The 21674-nt window shown below is 37.4% G+C and overlaps 1 protein-coding gene across 1 annotated transcript in view; it reads right to left on the reverse strand.

The window, feature by feature from the left end:
* The window catches only part of LOC110284698 (coiled-coil domain-containing protein 178-like), a 223428-nt gene that overhangs the window by 1421 nt on the left and 200333 nt on the right, over window positions 1-21674 (reverse strand). The window lies entirely within an intron of this gene.

Raw genomic sequence — 21674 nt, forward strand, 5'->3', positions numbered from 1 at the left:
CTGTTGCCATTCTGAGTGCATGCTATAACTGAGGCCTAATTCATATAAGATGCTTTCTGGGTAATTATTACAAACCTCATCCCTCAAGTGCTATTCATAGCCTCTACACCAAGGGCTAAATTACTTTAATTAGCCAAGAAGTGAAATAATCCCTTAAAAGGTCTTCTGCTGGATATCTCAATGCCATCATGAGTGCATTTTATAAATAGAGACACAAGGCTGTACTTAAGTAGGTATAAGATGTTCTTATGGACACTAAGTAAGTTAATTCTATACAAAGCATGTAGTATGATACATGCTCATCAATTTTTATTACAAGCACTTAGATATTTATTAGAAAATAATCACTTAAAATATTTTCCTTTAGGCATATGATCAGAATTCTCAAACAATGGTTTCTAAATAAGGAATAATGATTAAACACTGGAAAATCCACCTGAATAAGGCCACAAAATTATCACCTCTCTTTTAGAATGCCTTGTAATTGGATTCAGTCAAGTTGTTCAAGGAAAAGTCCCACTAGAATAGTCAAAGGGTGGTAGAAACATTTTAATCAGAAATGAAGATATCATCCATATGAAGACTAGGTGGCCAGTTAATGCACTTGTCTTTGCACTGTGAAAGACAATCATGTCTTAATCCTTTTAAGAATTTCCATCTTGGTTATGGAGATAGCAAACAATCAAACAAAAAACAAAAAATGGTAGTGGGGACTGAGCCTTGGTCTTTAACATGCAACTTATAGGAAATATTAACATGTGGTTTTATTCTGTGATCAGTACTGACAGCCCATATGACTCAGAGTGTACAGATGGGAGCTGACCGTAGCTCCTGCATCTGTGCGGGACTGTGGAAGTTCACACTCTTACAAATGCACAGACACAAAAGATGGAGAAACAGTGATTCCAGATTTTAACGTTGTACAACAAACTTAACCAGGCCAAGTATTGCTGTGATAAATAACTACTTAAAAATAATGTTAGACAAATAATACAGTGCGTTTCAGTCTGTTAATCTTAAATTGGCGTTCTAGTTACATCAGAAGAAATGCTAGTCTTTCTAAGGTGCTCAGAGAAGGTTTTTTCCCATTAAAGTTGTAGCTCCTTTCTATTGAGTTTCTGTTTGATTAATTAACTTATTAATATCTCTCTCTGTGTGTGTGTGTGTGTGTGTGAGAGAGAGAGAGAGAGAGAGAGAGAGAGAGAGAGAGAGAGAGAGAGAGAGAGATATGCATGCCCAGAGAACATCATGTGGCAGTTATATTTTTCTTGCCATGATGTGAATCCCAGGGATGAAATCAGTCTTTAGGCTTGATAGAAATCGAGTCCCCTCAAGAGCCCCTTGTTGGACTATTAATATTTTCTTATGAAGTAAAAAAAATTTCCTGATGAAAATCAATTAAGTCATTAATCTCGAATCAAACCAACATATGTATGAGTTTTGTAGGAAAAGAAGCTCATTTTGAATTAATAAATTGGAAAAAGTCAAGGCATGTACATATTTTTATGAAGTTGGGGTATGGCCATATTTTCAAAGATAGCATCCATTAATTTTGTCAACCTCATTTTCTTTTATTATTCCAAAATATTCTATCTAATGGTACTTTATGTTGATGGGTGCCAGACAGCAATACATCTTATACTGTGAATCAAGTAACGCCACTTTGGATGGTAATTCTCTCAGAGTCATAAATAATCTAACAAAATTTCAAGTGCCAGGCATGGAAACCTTCCCCAGGAGTTGTCTAAGAGACTTCTAGAATAATACAGGACATTGCCATCACCCTTGGTTGCTTCCCAGAACTCGAAGGTAATATCCTATTGCTGAAGATACCACACAGACAGGACTTGGAGGAATTGAGCTCAAACTGATTTAGAAGTTTCATCTCTGAAGACTGGCCCTCAGAGAGTGAAAGTGCTGTACAGCTCTTAAGGGAGAAAATCAATTGACAGTCCTACGTACCAAGCTTTAAAGGCTATGAACCACAATGAAAACCAGCATGGCAAGACAGCTCCAAGGGCATAATATTGACACAATTATCTTGGAGGTATTCAATGGTTATCTACTTGAATATTAAGCTCCACTTAATATGAGGGGATTCATTCCTGGTGATGTAGTACTACCTGTGACTGGTGAGTTCATGGACCCTAGAATAGAATCTATTACTGTCATTTCCCTAATCCATTATATTTGTAACTGCATTTTAAATATATCCTTATACCCCTAGGTAAGTATACCCCTAATCAAGTTTCTATTTGCATAAGGTGCATACTATTACAGATTCATAACTAGTCAAATGCATAGAGCAACTGACTGTGGGGGGTTTAACACTAACTGACCAATCTATATTACAAACCTTACACCTTAGGGTCATAGAACATCATGGAAAAAGAAATATAAAGATCATAAGAGCCAGAGATTCAGGATAATTGCTGTAAGATAGTGCCTTTATATAGGGCAGAACAGCTACACCCCACAAAAATCTCAACAATATGGTAACCTAAGCAATACCTACAGAATGACAATACTAGTTGACAGTGTAACATGAATGCAGAAGTATATACAAGGCTTCACCCCCAGATAAAGTAAGAAACTAGTAGCCATCGAGAAAGGGGAATAAGTTTTTTCCAGGGTAAGATCCTTGGAAAGTTATTCAATTCGGAATGGTCAGTTATAATATGTATATATACTAGCAACACTAAATGGACTCATAGTCTATGTTTACACATACACATACAGACACACAGACACACAGACACACAGACACACACACACAGACACACACAGAGCAATAATTGGAGAACAGGTCATGTATATGGGAGGGAGTGGGAAGGCCATAGGAGGAGTTAGAGGGGGAAGACTTTGTGGTGAAAATCATGCAATTACAGTACTCATGTATGATATTATCACAAATTGAAACCTTTAAATTAAAACAGAAGTATAAATACAATCCTGAAAACATTTACATAACTTATGACTGAGTTATTATTGTGTGGAATAAGGCATTATTGTAAATGTCTGCCTAAACAGGTACTGGGAAAGTTGCCTTGCCTAAGTTGCTTCCACTTTGCATAACCTCCATCTTTAATCAACCTCCAACATTTAATCAGAAGGACATGTTTGAGTTATATTTCATATTATACTGAGGAATAGAGACAAAACTAAAAGATGTTTACCAGATTTTAAAAATGCAGATGTTTCCTCAAACAATAACACTGATCATGAAATTGAAACCAGATTGAAATTTAGATCATAATTGCAAGCTTTTTGGAAATTTTAACCATAAGGAGTCACTTTCTGAATATTGTTATCATATCCCAAGGAAGTTTGGGGGAGAAATATATTCTTCTTGGGAGTGTTGGAGCATGGTAGATGCTATAGAAGTATTCAAAGGGCAGGGAATGACATTTTTCTCTGGGTATGTTTTTCCTGTGTCCTTGTGTATGCTGAGGGAATGCCATGACATTTGGAAGGACAGTGAAGCCCTCATATTGGAGACTGAAGGGAACTCCTTCAGTTCAACATCTTTCTTTCCTTTTTTTTTTCAATTCTGAAAGACATTTACAAAGTTGCCTTAGCCCTCAGTCCCAAGGGCAAGACAGAACTTAACTCCACAGATCAGTAATGTGACACGCAATTAATGCTCTATGAGCCGTTTGCCAGAATAGAGTTCGGTGGTCATCAGTTAAAACACAGCAATGATAATTGCAATTACTAGCTGATTTCTAGATTTGAGATTATACTTTATTTTAAAAGCATGATTATGTTCACTTCTGAGTTCTCCTATGAGCTGAGTATGCATGTTCACAGGAACATTCCAGTATGGGAAAATGATAAATACGGGCAACAGTTAAGCAGGAAAACAATATTTTTAAAAACATATTTTTGAGAATTTCATTATGTGTACTGTGTTTTCACATCATTTCTACCAACTCTTTCCTTCACAACTCTCTCAGGCCATAATGTCTATAATTATTTTACATACACATCTATATAAATCTATTGAGCCTATTTTTATGTTATTTACATGTACAACTGTTTAAGGTTGACCTCGTGAGACTGGATAACCTATCAGGGCTCATCCCCAGAGCAAACTGACTTTTCCTCTTTCAGTGGCCACTGTCTAAGGATAGGTCCTTGTGAAGTTTCCCCATCCTCCTTGGTATTTCAAATTGAGTGGTCGTTATGTAGGTCTTGCTTAGGAGACCATTATGTTGAGAGCTCATGGGCACACCTCCCCTGTCATATATAGAAGATACCATCTTAAAGTGGGCACACCTCCCCTGTCATATATAGAAGATACCATCTTAAAGTAGACATCCTCCTGGTCCTCTGGCTCTTATCATCTTTCCACTTCCTCTTCTGCAATGTCTTCTGAGCCTTATGTGCCCATTGTACTAATTGTGGGATGTGCGCCTCACGGGCTCTTCTCTGAGTTTTGACTAAGAACAATGGCAAAATTAGATTTTTTTATCAACCTTGTTATGACAAAGGTCAACTTTCTTCCCCCTCTCCTTCCCCTCTCCTTTGCCTTCTCTCCATTCCTCCTCTCACATTCACTTGTTTCAAGGTATTCCTAGTTAGCTCAGGTTGCTGAGCTCTGACTTAAGCACTGCCTGCTTCAGTCTCCTCAGTGATGGGAGTACAAGTATATACCATCACATCTAATCAATCTTAGGAACTCATTAGCGGTTTTGATACTTAGAATTAAGAAGAAATCAGACATCACTTTTCAACCGAAGTAGTCAAACAAACAAAAATCCCTGAAAAAATATCTTCTTATGGAATCTAAGAGTCACAGGGCTTCATTTCTTTTGTATTTATGATCAGAGTGGCACTGGTCTACCCCGATGAGAATAGTGCCAATAGTACAGAAGTTAGATCAAACTTCTGTGGTCAGAGAAAAACTGAACAAAATCCGAAGCTTTTGAGGGCATGAAAATGGTCTGGACACATTGGCATGTTATTGCTTGATTCTGAATTCTACATGGGTGTTTCTGAATTCCACATTAATGTTTCTGGATTCTGCATCCGTGCTTCTGGATTCCACATTGATGTTTTTGGAGTCCACATAGATCTTTCCGGATTCTAAACTGGTATTTCTGTATACACTGGTGTATCATAATTGTGTGATCACACTGATGAATGAACTCACCATAAAAAATGTCAGGTTTCATAATGTAAACCCAATTAATCTCTCTCCTAGAATTTGATACAGCAACCTTAATATAATATTATCTTAATAAATTCTTGATGGTGGTTATGAGTTAATCATTTAAAACAGACCCCTGCTCCAGTCTTCAGTCTCCTTGACACCTAGACCATTCAGGGATGAGTTCAGGTCCTGTTGCATTTTCTAATAACAATGTGCACAGCTTTTACAATCCCAGTCGTTTCAATTGTCTTTTGTCCTGCAGTTTTAGATTAACTGACGACATCTAACCTGATGACATAGAGGCTTCCTGATCCACAACTTGTTGCTGTCCCACTGACTTCCTGCTGTTCCTTCCAGTGAACAAGCCCTGAGACTCACTCTGGAGTCACTACAATGGGAAGCAGATGCAGTTTGACAGACACCCACTTCCAGATCAATCTCTGCAGCTCTCTAAGTGAGGTGTGATCACTGTAAATCTTTTTCTGTAGTTGATTTATATTGTAATTAAGGCAGAGGAGAAGCACATACAAGGCCAAAAGCAGAAAAGTAGCACACATTTTTCATGGAAAGTTTCCCTCACTGTAAGTCAGAGCACAGGGGAGTGTTAGAAAAAATGTTAGGAACTAGTCCTGCTCACTGCTGTGATATGGGGAATAGTAAGTCATCTGTGTTTTCTGTACAAACATATATACATTTCAGTTGATTTTACAAAAACGCAAATGGTGACTTGATCTTGTAGCTCATGAAAGCAATATTTCAGCATTTCTTCTTCTTCTTTTTAAATCAAATTATCTTCCAATGCCTTTCAGTGGAAGTGTGTTAAGGAGACACGGGAGCAGTGAATGCTTTCTGGTGCACCTTTGCAGAGGTAAGTGGGGAAGGGATGGGGAGGGGGAGGGGAAGTGGGAGGGGGTGAGGACTTGCCCTGTACGTGTGGATCAGATCTTTTGAGGGATTAAAAGTAGTAGAGATTGCATAGCTGAATGGCTCTAAAGAAAGAAAAAAATGTTATTTTGTCATTTTTTTAAATGCAGTGTTATTGGATTTTTAGCCCTGCAGTATTCATAAGAAACATTATATTGATAAATTTTAGGCACACTTTCAAATACTACTAGATTTCAAAGCAAAGTAAGATAAGACTAGAAGAGTCAAGCAGATGTGGGCCTTTTTGTTGGGTTTGCACAATCTGAAGGAGGATGGGAAATCTATAAAATGAGGCTGTATTTCTAGAAATATAGTGGAATATTACTTCAATTAAGGAGGAATAAACCCATCCTTTGGACCATGTCAAGACAAATGATGAAGGAAAAGTGATATCTTAATCTTAATTATATATATATATATATATATATATCTCACATATATACATGTACTATATATATATATATATATATATATATATATACCACACATATATACATGTACTATATATAATGTACCATATATATGTGTACCACATATATATGATATATATATATATATTCCCCCCACACTGGTAGTTTAAACAAGAGGGGTCCTTATTCTAAATAAATATAACTCAAGGTAGAAAGTACTTTGAATGTCCTATAATGCCCTATTCTAGCCTATTGGAAATGACAGATCCTTGCCAATGATTCACTGAAGTGCTAGTGCTTCTGCTGGATTCTTGTGTGTGCTTGTGGGAAGGACATAACATAGGGGAAAATTGTCCTTACTCTGCTCTTTCAAGAAGCAAAGGCTTACTAAATAAAAAGAACAACTTCTCCCAAATTATTCTCATAAATAAAATTGGTTGCTAATTTCCCCCCTCAGACTTATTGCTAATTTAATTAGCAGTTTAATCTCACTTTTCTTCCTTTCTTATCAGAAGCAAGAGGAACCCTGTGTGTTTCTTTGAGGAAAATCAAATGTTCCATGTAAAATATTTTTGTAAATACTGAATAGTCTGTTCCATTTATCAAGATGAATAAAGCCCAATAGTATATTAAGTTATTTCATATAATGTGCAATTTTTAAAAAATAAATCATATCATTTTAAAATTCCATATTTCTAAAATTTATTTTCAGTATGATCCCTCTTGGGGCAGCATCCATTAAGTCCCCAGTAGGTACAATCAGGAGCGAGTATTTGGTGTGAAGAAAAGGAGCTCGTAAAACAAAATCTTAGCTGGGCACGGTGGTAGACATGGCAATCCTTGAACTCAGGAGGCTCAGACAGAAGAATCCAGTTTTCCAGGCTAGCCTGAGCCTCATAGCAATGACATGATGCAAAAGAACTAAGTAAAACAAAATAAACTAACCAACCAGCAAATAACTGACTGACCACCACCCACCCAGCCTCATACTGACCGACCAACCAACCAACCAGCCAATCAATTAACTCCCTGGATCTTGTGGTTAGCGTTCAGGCCTTACATGGGCACACTAGTTCTTGTGTTTAGAATATTTCTCTTACTTCAGCAGAAAATGTTTTGGTGAAAACTAGAAAAGCAACACAAGTTTTTCAGGAGAGTCTCTAAATATTCGAGCTCAGTGTAAGGTTTGATCTCATGTGACATGTAAATAACCAGTTTAGCAACATTGTGCAGATGCTGATGTGGCCACAGAAGGATGGCTTTTGAGGAGAGTAACTGCATGACTAGATAAGAGCCTAAGAATATCTTACAAGGGATGCTGACCCACAGACAAAGCAAGAGACAGAAAGGACATGGAGCTACTTAGGAGATGATGAATAAGTAAGCACTTCTGGAGTTCAGGGTAATAAAGCTGAATTGTAAAGTGGGTGTGTATTACCTAGGGTTTTCTAAGATTAAGGAAAATGACTACTGACAACTGTGAGCAAGAAAACGGAGCCACTGGGCTGAATTATAAATGGAGCATCTATAGGTGGAGCTCAGACTCCATGGACATGAGAGACAGAGTGTGGGTTCCATCACGATGGGATGCATGATTGATTTGTATGTCACTCTAATTGTCACAATAGGGATCACTTGCCTTTGCTAAAACGAATGCACTTATTCAAAGGATAAAACCTCATAGTCTAATCAGCAACACCCTCCCCAGGAAGCATAGACAATGCTGTAAGCTTTCAGAATTGTTTTCCTTTCGTTGTTAATTGTAAGCTGAACGTGTCCTGGGCTGCGGGAACAAGTTGTTGCTGTTGTTTTCTCTCTTACATGTTTACATGTCCTACATAATTATAGATTTTACAAACCATAAAATTATATTATTAAACAATTTGTTGGTTATTCGCTGCCATATTGTAGACCTAAGTCTAGATCTTTTCTACATATTTTCTTCTATTCCTTTCTTTCTTACACAAGTTTCCTCTGCCTTCATCTTCATTAAATATTATATGACTATATTAATACGTTCAACTTCTCAATAGTTCTGTTTGTAATATTTTTGCACTGCTAGTGTGCTATGAGGCTCCGGAGGACTCGGAACAACAACAAGCCATTAACTGTGCCAGAATCTAAGGGGCTGGAGTCTGTTTTTTTCTGGAGGAAACTAAGGAGTTTTGTGGAGAGCTTTATGTGGAAGGTTGTAGACAGTGCCTGGGTTGTACTGCCCAGCAGAGAAAGGAGCTGGAGAAACTGGATGCTTGATGGCATGGCGCCTGGTCATACTCCCTAGTGGTTCCGTGTGGCAGGAGTGGTTTAAGAGGGAAAAGAGGAAGCCGATAATGTCATATTGAACACAAAGGTTGTCTGCTGTCTGTAATGAGAGCTCACCCACAGGCCTGCACTGAAGGACCACTAGGTCAGTAGAGCAGCTTCAGTTGCAATCTGCTTGCAAGGTTTCCCGGCAGCAGTCTTTACATACAGTCCTCTGGAGGTTGTGCCAAGCTGACCAAATTGCCGATGTCAGAAGTTTCTTTGCTCCCAATATGGGACAAAAATAACATAAGACGTAATTGTTTAGCTCACCATTACTCTGAATTTGTTTAGATAATACCAAACAATTAGTCAACACAAATGAAAAAGACTTGTTACAGCTGAATGCGTTTGAAAATGTTTATCACTTTCGGTTTTGTTTTGTCTTCTGGTGATCCAGCCAGATTTCACTGTGGAAGTCACAAGTTGCAAGTACCACACACATCGTTTCCTGTCTTTTTGAGTTGTGTGTGTGTGTGTATGGTGTCTAGGATATACATTTCTGTGAGCATGTTCTCATGTACACGTATTTCAGGTTGGCTGGAGGCATTGCTGTGCTAACCAACCCCTCTCTGTGTTTCTCATTTTGGAATTTTTATTTGTTATGTCTTCAAAATTACCATTTTTTAAATACAACATTAAATCTGCCTTCAATCTTGTTCTACATATTGTTTATCTTGGTCATTCCAATTCTTATCTCTAGACAGTTTTGTTGGTGTTTATTTATTCCTCAGTTGTCCATGACAGATTGTTGTCACTGTTAAATGTCTTCTCTGCTTAACTCTACTTTTCTATGAGATCTTGGCTGGTTTCAGTTGATTACATTGTCTATTCACTATTTGAATTTTTCTTATGTTTTTGGTAATGATGTTTTATTTAACTATATCCTTTGAATTTTTTACCTTCCCTGCTGGTGAATATTTTCCTATTTCTATTCATTGTCTAGAGATTTGTTTGAAGGTGAAGTTAGGTCACTTGAAAATAGTTTGATTTTTCTTTTAATTTTTTTTTTTTAGTCTGGCTCTTATAACTTGCTAGAAATCAAATGCATTAGAAAAGATATGTGAATAAAACATAGAATGCCTTAATGTTTTCATGTGTTACAACAACAACAACAACAGAATCCAACATTACTTTATAAGAAATCCAAAACATCACTAGCAGCAATTTTGAGGTGATTTTAGTAAGTAGAAATACTGCTTAGTGGCATAAGCATCTATCTATGAATTCCTGAGGAATCTATTTTAAAAAAGCTGCCAACTTTGGAAGCAACTCAGGCTTAGGGGTATTTGAGTTGTTTGTGAAAGAAAAAGAACTTGAAAATTCACCCATCGTTGTCAAATCTTTGGAATGCAATATCAAAGTTGAATGAATATTGTCTTGCTCAGCAAAGGTCAGCCTGAAATCCCATAGTCAGCACCTAAGAAGTAGTTGATTTACGTGTCCTAACAATCCCTAGTTAGTACATCTTTCCCTATAGAGGATTCTTATCATCTCACTTTGGAAATACTTAATAAAATTTGAAATGAACTATTTCCAGGGGTAATCCAGACAAATAAGATTTGGCTAAGGGTTACAACTGTGACAGCAAAGAAAATGCTCTGCTGTGTGACCAGGAACCAAGAGTAATACTTTTTGAATTGTTGCATACATTTCAGCAATGAATGTATTGTGGTATACCTGTTCCTCAATTTCCCAAGACAGCCACCCAGAGTACCTAAAACCAAGTCTTTGAGAAAGGACCATGTTAGTCAGTGTTCTATTGCTGTGAAGAGACACCATGAGCAAGGTAACTCTTCTGAAATAAAACACTTAACTAGGGGCTGGCTTGCCATTTCCAGTATCATCATGGCAGAGATTATGGCACTGGGGCAGTAATTGAGAGTTATATCCTGATTCATCTGCAAACAGAGAGATAGAGAGACAGAGATAAAGATACAGAGATGGAGATGGGGATGGGGATGGGGATTGGAAGGGAAGGAAAGGAAAGGAAAGGAGAAGGGCAGAGGGATGGAGAGAAACAGAGTGGGGACACACACACACACACACACACACACACACACACACACACACACACGGGTGGGGAGGGAGAGACCAGACCTGGCATGGGCTTTTAAAACATCAAAGTCTACCCACAGTGATTCATTTCTTCCAACAAGGTCACACTTATTCCAATGTGACCACAATACTCCAACAATGCCACATGCCTTTTTCTTTTTAATTTATTAATTATCCTGTACAGTAATCCAGACCTCAGTTTCCTCTCCCTCTTCTCCTCCTAGTCTCTCTCTCTCTCCCCCCTCCCCTTTCCCTATCCACTTCTCCTCTATTTCCCTTCAGTAAAGGGCAGGGTTTCCAGAGATATCAACTAAACATGGCATATCAGGTGGCAGTAAGACTAGGCACCTTTCCTCATATTAAGGCTGGAAGAGGCAATCTAGTAGGAAGAAAAGAGTCTCAAAAACAGGCAAAAGAGCCAGACAACACCCCCCCCCACACACACACACACTGTTAGGAGTCCTACAAAAGGACCAAACTACACAACTGTAAAATATATGCAGAGGAGTGTCACACCTCTTGATCCTGCTCTGATAGTTCCACTCCTGGTGACTACCCATTAAATATAGAAGCCTATTGGGACCACGCTGTTCAAGGCATCCCGGTGTGGTTGTTGTTGTAAGGGTTTTAAGTGGATGTCCTGCAGGCTAAGCACAGTCCTTTTCTTTATATAGGTTACAGCTATTTCCGTTTCACACTCTTATCATCTCCTCAAATCTCACCATCTCCCTCTTCCCTCCGCTTCTTTCTTTTTTCTTCCTTGTTCTCCCCCTTTCTCTCTCACTCACTGTTCCTGAGTCACCTCAGGATTTGGCTCCTGGGACCTACAGGCTACTGCACTCCTGGGAGTGGTTAGTTAATGCTCTAATCCCGATTATGTGCAAGACCTGGGTCTCAGCATGTTATCTTTTTTTTTTGAAACAGGGTTTCTCTGTGTAGCCCTAGCTGTCCTGGAACTCACTCTGTAGACCAGGCTGGCCTTGAACTCAGAAATCCACCTGCCTCTGCCTTCCAAATTCTGGGATTAAGTGCACCACCACTGCCCGGCTATATTATCTTTTTCTGGGCAATCTCTAAACTTACCTCTTTTCTGTGGCATTGAATTTATACTATATTGACATTTGCACTATACTGACGTTGCCTCTTTTTAAAATTCATGAACCATGTTTTGTTTTTCATCTAAGATCAGAAGCTATCTATTATACCCATTTTTAAAAAATACTTAACAAAAGTTTCCAGTTTTAACTTTTTCTCTCTCCCTCTCTTCAAATGTTTGCCATAGGTTAGTGTTTTCAGGATTCTTGGAGATAATTAAGCTCTCTGCCACCTGGTGAAGTTAGTATTTCTCAGACCTTGTAACTCATTTCATTTGAATCTGTTCTCTGGCTTCTATTCACATCCTCTTGGTGTCCCATGCTGTCTTCAGTCAATATGTGTTGGCACACTTGCATTATCCCAAGGTTCAGTAATAGTTGTCTCTTACTCTCTGCTAATAAACTACTTCTATTACCAAATTTCTTTTTTTGATGATCTGGCCTTCATTCTATGCCCAACATGTATTAAAATGATTGTTATTTGACTTTATTATTGCCTATTTTTCATATGTATTATTATCATTCTGATGCCCGAGAAATGAGTTAAGTATATTCTCACAGTATTTTTTTTAACATCTTTATTTTTTATTTAAATTTAAAAAAAATTTTAGTTGATAATTTTACAAATTTATATAATGAATTTTAGTTGTTTTCACCACTTACAACTATTTTTAAATGACAGTGATTGAGAAATGTTCATAAGTGTTGCTGTTTAATAATGCCAGATGTGTAGAATTTTAAAATCTCTGATGTAGCCTACCCAGTGATTTCTGATGTGGCAGATGTTTATCTCTGACTCTGGAAATCTGAAATGCATTTTGGTGGATTATTTGGAAGTTTGAACTATTTTTCAAATTTCATACTAAACTATGAAATATAACATAAAGTATTTATTTAAGTCGGGGCCATACATCAAAAGATACAGTGCAATTAAACAGCCTCTTAGTTTAATGAATGCTACAAGTGTCCAGCATCTCTCATTACAGTAAGCTAAGATACAAAACAAACAAACAAACAAACAAGCAAAACAAAACAAAACAAAACAAAACCCCACAAACTTCAGAGATGCTATGGGGAAAACAGTTTGCTTCCTTTATTCTCCTAGTGACAAAATTAAAATCTTTGCTCTAATAAGTGGGTGTAGGTTTTTGTTACTGTGGTAAATACTATGACATTGGGAAGAACAGACTTATTTTGGCTTTGGCTTTATAATCCCTTATCTAAAGAAGCCAGGACAGGAATTCACTGCAGGAACTGGGAGGCAGGAAGTGAAGTAGAGAACATAATATGGAGGAACACTGCTTATGGGCTGGCTCCCCATGCCTCACTCAGATTGCTTTACTCTACCACTTAGTAACAGCTGCACAGGGTGGCACTGGCCCCTCGTGGGATGGGCACTTCTATACCAATTATATATTGTTCTTATAACCCCCTCTCTGGACTGAGCCCTCCAACCACCCTCCTAGTTCTGGTCCTTTTACTCCTCCCAAAGAGTTCTCCCTTATACTTTAATGAATTCATAGTTCATCACTCTGCCTTATTGCTTGTCCCTTTAGACCTCATCTGCTTCCTCATAATCTTATTATATTTTTATCTCGTATTACATCTATGAATATAAATATACACACATATATAAATGTAAATATAGCTCTTGCATATGAGGACAATTGTGATGTTTGCATTTCTGAGTCTGGCCTTTTTTACCTATCATAATGATGTCTCCATTCTATCCATTTTCTTGTGATTGACATCATTTTATTTTTCTTGACAGCCAAGTCAAAGTCCATCATGCATCTACCACATATTTTCTTTAGCCATTCATTTGTTGATGGCATTCAGGCTGGCTCACGATCTTAGCTATTGTGAACAGGGTAGCAGCAACCACAGTGTGTTGCTCATTTCTGTGATGAGCTGCCTGAGAGCCCTGTATCACCCAGGCATGATTCAGCTGGACCTTCAGTGAAGTGTAAGTTAAGGTTCCAGCTCAACTGGACACAATTTTTACCAAGAAAGCAGATGGTAGATATGGAGGTTAGAAGGATCTGGGAAGAATCCTCTTTAAGGTATGGAAAAAACATGATCAAAATACTTTATACCTAAAAATAAGCAACCAATAAAAGATATTCAAATGTTAAAAAATATTTTAAAAAGAAATGAAAATAGCCAGTAAGGATGTGGGGAAAGAGTAAATAAACCCATTGAACTGCTAGATGCATGGGCACTGGTGTAGCAACTATGGAAACAAACATGGAAATTCTTCCAAAAATGGTTGACATGGCTGCCTTACTAGTTACACCCAACATCTCTTCCTTTTCCTGTCTTTTATTCCACAACAAGTCCACAAACTAAAGATTTGCCTTCTCACTCTGTCTTCTTGCTATATGCAAAAGGAAAGTATTGGTGACTGGAATAACATGTTTATTGGGAAACAGTCTAGATCAAGATTCAGAAAATATGGGATTTGAATCTGGCTACACAAGCTTGTAAGCCATGCCACAAGTATTTATGTCCTGTGTGTGTGTGTGTGTGCATGTCCCTGTGTGTGTGTGTGTGTGTGTGTATGTACATGTGCTGCCTGCAGGCATAATACACCCCACATGAATACCTGGCACTCACAGAAGCCAGAAGAGGGCACTGGATCTCCTGGAACTGTAATTACAGATGAAGCAAGACTCTGAGCTGGTGCTGGGCACAGCATCTATATGGTTCTTCTGCAATAGCAACAACTGCTCTTAGCTATTGACCTACCCATTCAGCCCCCCTGGAAGTTAATGTTATTTATCAAATTTGTCTAACAATCTTTTTTCCTAGGATGCTGATAACAGATAAACTAAAATAAATAGAAATCACAATGATTAAGGGATACAGATATGGAGTGTCCCTCGGAGACACTCCCTCGATGCTGTGCGTGGAGCTGTATGCAACCTTCTCTAGCTCCTCACAAAACAGCCTGTGGCTACAATGACAAGGTGCATGTAGTGAGTGACTTCTTATTCAAACAAAACCAAAACAAAACAACAAAAAACAAAAACAAGCCAAACCAAAAAAGGAGATTTGTTTTTCCAAGTGAACTTTCTTAAGGAAAGGAGAAGATAACACAGGCATAAGAAGTATTTACTGTGGCAGCTTTAACTATTGGTACCATCCAGGGTGAGGATGTTTCTGAGAGAGCAGAAAACCCAAAAGAGAGAGAAGCGATAGGGGGAAAAATGCAGTTTTGATACCGTGAAGATAGCATTTTATAATTCAACCCTAGACCCGGATTTTGACTTTTGAATAAATCAGTTGGCTGAGAAGGTTCTGATCCCCGAACATGGCAAAGAGCCAGTTGGCAATTCTCAGGGCTAAATGCTGAGCTGCCCCTAGTTTTCAAAAAAAAAGTTTTCAAAAAGACACACACATCCTGAACAAAACAAGGCTGGGCCCGATCATGCTGCCTTCTTCCAGTATTTGCTTTAAACTGTATTTAAAGGCTCCCACATTGAGAACTTGGACTCGAGGAAGGAATTGAGATGCTATGTTCACAGTGCTGTGAATATTTTGTCGTTAGACTTGTGTTTTGTTGTTTTGTTTTTTGTTTGTTTGCTTTTTCTGAGCCACAACTGATATGATCGCAGCATTTTGTTTCAGGAGTATATAGGACCAACCCTTCAAAATGAAACTTGCTGTTTCAAAGCTACTACATGACATCCACCAGCATTTGAACCTAGGAAGATGTAGGTCAATGAGAAATGGTGAGGAATTTGAATTTATAAGACAACCTTTCATCTGTGAGTTCTGCATTTGTGCATTTAACATACTGCAATAAGTTGGTTAAATCAAATCAGAAGTATTTGAAGAGAAATGCATCTTTACTGTCCATGTAAAGCTCTTTTTCCTGATTGTTATACTAAGTAATGCAGTGTAAGACTATGCACGCAGATTTCATATTTTACCCGATATCCCATGGAACCTGGATATCACTTAAGTGTACAGGGGAGTGCTCATAGTCTATGGATCTTAAGGATCAGTGGGTTTGGCATACTGGGGTGTGTTGCCTTGGGAAGAGTCATCTGTGGATTCTGAGTCACAAATGCACCAAAGCACAATTTTAAAAATCTGGGCTCTTTGCGCTCATCAATAACTAGGTTAGCCTATTTCCTCAGTGCTTCAACACCATTCTTACAACACTAGGAAATTAACTTATTGAATGTTATGTGGTTGGTTTTGTAAGAAATGTGCCAATGGAAGTAAACCAAGACAGCAAAGAGTGGTATACACTTTCCAATTCTGTAGGAAGCACTCAGGTGGTTGTCGGGGTGGGTGATCAGATTCTCTGCAGGTAGCTACGTCTGCCTTCAGAGAGCCCAGAATGGTGTGTTGTACAAATGAAATGCGATTATCTTTGTGCACAGGATAGTCTGATTTGGAATAAGACTTTAGGTCTAATATAAAGATCCGTCAAATCAATCATCCAGCTAAGCTTCTGTGGCCCCAAACTCCTAATTTAAAAATGTTGATAAATGAAGTAGCTCTTTAGTTAATAAATGAAGTATCTCTTTAGTTGTCCTTCGTCAGCAACATTCATTTTAATGGAAAGCGAGTTTACAGGGTTACATGATTGAACTACTGAGCCACGTCAGTGTTGGCAAATGATGGGCTAAATTATTGATGTTACACACTAATGAATTCTGATGAGAAATAAAACACAGACATTACGTTTCAAGTGGTTCATAATTATTTTTGTACTTTAAAAGCAATTTTATTCTTTTTCCAAATCGTACGGGTTCTGTAAAACAAAAACACAGTTAGTGATTATCTGAAATTATTGAGTTTGTGGCAAAAAAAAAGCCCCGCTATTGCAAGTTTTCATTCTAGGAGGATAATGTTATTCACACTAGGTTCCTGATTTCCCATATACTTCTGGGAAAAGATAATTAAATTAAATGTCTAAATTTTAAAACCACTGTCTTTAAGGGCAATAATCTGCTTTGAAACTATGGATGGCATTCCAATAGATGTATTTATATTCATGTTTACTGTAGCTGTGCTGAAACACTGCCATTCATTGGGCTGGCAAAGAACACAGAGAGGGCTTTCCATGACCTACGCTGGTTTGAGAAAGTTGTCTTCAGATACCTGATGGGGAATGATATATGTGCTTTAAAATGGTGGACATCCGAGGCAGGCAGGGGTACAGAAGCAGGACCACATTTCACGAAGGAACAAAGTCTATACAATGTTCTTCAATATTTCCTTGTGACATCACTGTCTCATCCTGAGATCTTAATTCTGGAAACCCATGACATTTCTTGCTTTTCTTTAAAGGTTAATGTAAAGTAGAATGACTCAAACAGGAGCCCAATTTGAAGAGATCAAAGGCCAGCTTTTATTGGAAATGTAAATGAAATAGATACCTAATAATAATAAAAAAAGAGGGATTGGGCACAGAGGTCACAGTGTGCCCAGCTCAAGAATGCATCTGCCAACTGCTCATCATGAATCTTTGCACCAGCATGTCCACTCTCTGTACCTCGATTTTTACCCCATCATGGGGTAGCAGAGTCCCTTTGTCAGAGGGGCCTGTTACCATTAGTGGACCAGGTCTTCATGCATCTGAAACCTGCTATGCAAATGTAAGTTAGATTTATTGTTTTTGTTTGGCTGGACTTTACTTAATTTTATGGAGATGCTAAGAATTAACACGGGAAGTTAGTCTCTATGCAATTGCCATTACAGATGCTTTTCTCCATAAATAATTGTTTGAAAAGATTAAAAAACCCAACAGCAAAATTCTTTCTGTTCTGTTCTGAACAAAACTCTCCATTTCTCCAGATTGAGGAGCTATGCAGAATATCACACTTTGAGACAAGAGGGTGAGTTCTTTATCTTATCTCTGCAACATTCTGTTTCCTTATTAAGGTTTACTGAGCCATTGTCTTCATTGTCCTAATTTTTCCTTTATAAATGATCCCATGATAAACATGGTTTTGTATACACCAAGGCAGTTTCACATGCCTCTATTCAAATTTTTCTTTCTCTAGAATCTCTATCTTAATCTTTTACTCTTGTTATCATGGCACTGCTCATTGTTTTAGAATCTTGATACTTCTGAATGAAAAATTGTGTGTCCAGGTTAATCTCACATCAAAGCAGCATCATTATGTCATGATGATGCTAAGTTGTATGAAAAATACCTACTGGATATGCTCCATTAGTCACTAATTTTCAAACTCAAAGTTCTGCCTTTGAGGAACTCATCTCCCCCACACCACTGACGTGGCTCCTCCACTTGAATAATGGGCTGCTGATATAACACGGAATTAAACAACTTAAAAGGCTTTTTACTTTCTTTCTGTTAAATACAAACCCAAGATATACAATGTATAGCTTTCTAATAAAAGCAATAAGAAATATATTATTTTATTTTAAGATAAGAATATGTTTGTGCTTAGTGAGCTATTTTACAGGATGAGGGGAACAGACTTTAATTCATAGAGTTTGGCATTGATTGGTGTCTTATTTATTAATCCTCTGATATATTATATTGGTATGTCTGTGAAGTCGATATATTTTCATTCTAGATATCAACATTGGAATTACATCATTGTTTCCATCTGTCTTCCATTGGGAGATGAATATATGTCATCATTACTGATATTATCAATCCAGATATTGTCAGATAAAATTATTCTGATATTTACAGAGATGATAGACAGAAGTCCAATGCCAAAAGTGTTTAACTAAATCCTAAGAAACGCACCATGAAGGAATTGGAAGAGAATGAGAAATAAGAATGTGTTGTTTAAGGGGCTGAAGAGGAGCCTGAGTAAATTGAAAGGGAAAATTTAACATCAGAGTCAGCATATAAAGGATAAAGAAGGCTGGGTTACATTGGCAATCAAGAACTTAATTTACTTATGTACCCAGGATGCTCCCAGGACCTCTCTTGGGCTCTCTATGCTGGCTGCTAAATTAGGTATTAATTAAGCAATAGAAATATTCCTTGAGGGAGAGCCACTGGTTACATGGCCTTGATCATTCCCCTAACCTCATTTTGTACTCTTCCCTACTCAAACCCTATGGTCTGCTCACAGAGGCCTTCCCACTCTGGGAAAACCAATGACTCCCCAGTATGAATTCTCAGTTTCACCATATGAGGCTAATCTTACATGGACAATCTTAATTCTGCTAAAAATATTATGGTGTATTATATGATTTCTCTTGTAGTTAATTTGCAGAAGTGACATACATTTGGGAAATTTCCCTCCAAATATTTCCTAAATATGTATTTTAAATATATTTTTAAAGATTTATTAATATTATTCATAAGTACACTGTAGCTGTCTTCAGACACACCAGAAGAGGGCGTCAGATCTCATTATGGGTGGTTGTCAGCCACCATATGGTTGTTGGGATTTGAACTTAGGGCCTTTGGAAGAGCAGTCAGTGCTCTTACTTGCTGAGTCATCTCACCAGTCCCCTAACTATTTTAATGTTTCTATTGTGCCAACCAAAAGCATATCTATTACTATTCTCATCACTTAAAGCATTTTAAGAGTTGTTTTATGACCTAGTACATGGTCTGTGCTTGGAAGTGTTCCACGTGTACCCCAGAATGGGTGGACTATTGTCCAAATCTGTTAGGTCAGGTTTGTTGATGGAGTCTTTCAGATCTTCCATGATTTGATCCTTTTAAAAAGAATCTTCACATTCTATTACAGAGAGGCAAGCGTTGGGGCATCCACAGTAAATGAGGTACTTTTACTCCTGCTTTAAGCTTTCTCAGTATATGAACTACTGGCTTTAATCCTAGTATTACTTCTAGTTGTAAGGGTTTACTTTTATGCACTTGTGTTATGCTTGGTGTCGATAGAATGATTTTCCAACCTTTTACTTCCAAGAATTTTCATGTATGTCATAGGCATCATAAAACAGAATGACATTTTATCCACTATAATGAAATATATTTTCAAGTGGAGTTTTTAATTCCATCTATATTTTGCATAAGATTTAGGGTCACCAGTTTCCCATTTTCTTCAAATTAGACTTCTTTTTTGTTTATTTATTTCTATCTTTCCTCTTTCCTCTTCTTTCGTGTAGGCTAACCACATATTTTTCAATATTCTGTTGTTCTATTGGTACTTTTGCTGTATCTCTTGAGTTTGAGTACTGTGACTCAGTACACCTCACTAAGTTTCTGTTGGGGTTACTCTGTATTATTTCATATGAACTTTAAGATGTAGATCAGAATAGTTCTATATCTCCTTCATTCTTTCTGGTATAGCTGCCATTTATGCCACATTTGTAGATAGAGGCTATGACTCCTAAACCAGGGTATTAACTTTAGTATTTAAATTTGTCTTTTAAATAACTTAAAAATCTAAAAGTGTTTGTATGCTCTTTTGTTTGTTACATGTGATCCCTCTCCTTCCGTGAGGTTTAGATTTGTTTTTCTCCCATCTTTCTGGTTGTTTTCAAAATTACTTATTGGGGTTTGCCCAACTTTTAGACAACTATAGCAGAAAATGTATATATGATTTGGAGAAAGATACATATCTCTGTACCTTTAAGATTACATAACTGCTGTTAAGAATCAGCCACTTAAGCATTTCCAAGAATTGGGGAAATTATATAAAGAAAATTGTCACATGCAGGTCATTTGAGGGTCCATCTAATAAAGTTGTTGAATATGGAATGTTGACAAACAATGTAACCATCTTTCCTTTCTTGTATGACTTTTGAAGGATGTTTCTTGTATGACTTTTGAAGGATGTTAGAGTTTTTGGGAGGGCCACTCTTGCCTTCTTCTTTTTCATCTGCTTGTTAGAGACACTCTCATGCCTTCTGGTCCTCATTTGCTTCTGATGTAGTGTTAGAATTCGTTTTTAATTTTGTATCTGTGGAATTGCTTCTATGATGATTCCCTTTATCTTTGGCTTCCAGAAGTTGATTATAATATAAATGAAAGTGAGTTTTATGTATATATCTTATGGAGGGAAGGGTTTTCTGAATTAATGTGATTAGCAATTAATATTTTAACTCAATGACCACATCAAGTTTTATACCTTTTACTGATTTAAGTATGCTTACCTTAGTATATGATGACTTGAGCTGTAATTACTACTACAAAGAGTGTTATCTACAAAGAAAACGTTATTATTTTACTACTTGGCCTGAGAAATGAAAGGGCATGTATGATTACTGAATATGGAATAAATACAGTATTCTCCCAGAATGGCAAACTTAAATAGCTGTCATTGTGCTCTCATTGATGGCTTAATCTCTTATTTCTCACTGTATTCATCTGACACAATGAAATCTCAGTAATACAAAGAAAATTGCCAGGACAGTGTAGTTATAAACATGTCTTCAACGGCCAAAAATACCTGACTTTAACGTCTGCCTTTCCTACTAGATATTAAGTCTGGACAACATGTTTCACCTGTATGTGATTTGGTTTTCTTTTCCAAAAAATAGGATTGCAATAGTAGAATATTATGGAGTCCTTTGAGAATTATATTAATTAAAATGCATGTTGTACTGAGAACAGTGACACATTATAAGGACTCTATAACACTTTCTTAAAAACAATAGAGCAGGGGCTGGAGAGATGTCTCAGTGGTTAAGAGCACCAACTGCAATTGCAGAGGTCCTGAGTTCAATTCCCAACAACCACATGGTGGCTCACAACCACCTGAAATGGGATCTGATGACCTCTTCTTCTTTGTCTGAAGGAGTGACAGTGTACTC

Source organism: Mus caroli, chromosome 18, assembly GCF_900094665.2.
Source record: "Mus caroli chromosome 18, CAROLI_EIJ_v1.1, whole genome shotgun sequence".
NCBI classification, from domain to species: domain Eukaryota; kingdom Metazoa; phylum Chordata; class Mammalia; order Rodentia; family Muridae; genus Mus; species Mus caroli.